Source organism: Mus musculus, chromosome 16 (genome assembly GCF_000001635.26).
Source record: "Mus musculus strain C57BL/6J chromosome 16, GRCm38.p6 C57BL/6J".
Classification (NCBI taxonomy): domain Eukaryota; kingdom Metazoa; phylum Chordata; class Mammalia; order Rodentia; family Muridae; genus Mus; species Mus musculus.
In genome coordinates, this window is record NC_000082.6 from 84,294,051 (window position 1) to 84,294,945 (window position 895).

General features: G+C 35.1%; 1 non-coding gene across 1 annotated transcript; it reads left to right on the forward strand.

Moving 5' to 3' along the window:
* Positions 1-484: 484 nt before the first annotated feature.
* Positions 485-591, forward strand: Gm24508. Its single transcript, XR_003952045.1, has one exon. It is a non-coding gene; the product is annotated as a U6 spliceosomal RNA (small nuclear RNA).
* Positions 592-895: the final 304 nt, after the last annotated feature.

Consider the following 895-nt stretch of genomic DNA (forward strand, 5'->3'; position numbering starts at 1 on the left):
TTTGTAAAATATCTCAAAATATATGAATAAATGAAGAACTGAGTTAACACAATTGATTTTGTCTTTGGAATGTAGTATTTTTAAAAGTAATAGATAATGAATGGAAAAAAACAATGATTAATGATCAAAGCATGTTTGGATTTCATGACTAGAGGAAGTCTTGCCTTCACATGTGAGACTCCACATAAAAATACAAATCAAATTAAAGCACGCTGCATACTTACACACTTTAAAGTTACAAATAAAACTAATAAATTGCTAAGTAAAAATTCCTTGAGCTTATACTCTTAACTAGTCTTTAAGAAATAGAAATTGATTAAATACAACCCAGGGATAGATAGCGTTCAAGAAATATTTCCAGCTCATGCTCTCTGTGTCCCATCCTGACTTCATCTTACCCAGAACCTCTAGTTGAAATGCTTGTTAACCCTGAATTTCATGTGTCTACAATTTGATAATTTGTTTAACATAAGATGTCTTTTGGGTGCTCACTTCGGCAGCACATATACTAAAATTGGAACGATACAGAGAAGATTAGCATGGCCCTTGCGCAAAGATGACACGCAAATTCATGAAGCGTTCCGTTTTGTTTTTTTTTGTTTGTTTGGTTTTTTTTGTTTTTTTTTTTTTTTTTTGCAAAACACATGAAACTCAAGAAGAACTAAGACCAAAGTGTGGACACTTTGCCCCTTCTTAGAATTGGGAACAAAACACCCATGGAAGGAGTTACAGAGACAAAGTTTGGAGCAGCAATGAAAGGATAGACCATCTAGAGACTGCCATATCCAGGGATCCATCCCATAATCAGCCTCCAAACACTGACACCCTATACACTACAAAGATTTTGCTGAAAGGACCCAGATATAGCTGTCTCTTGTGAGGCTATGCCAAGGCC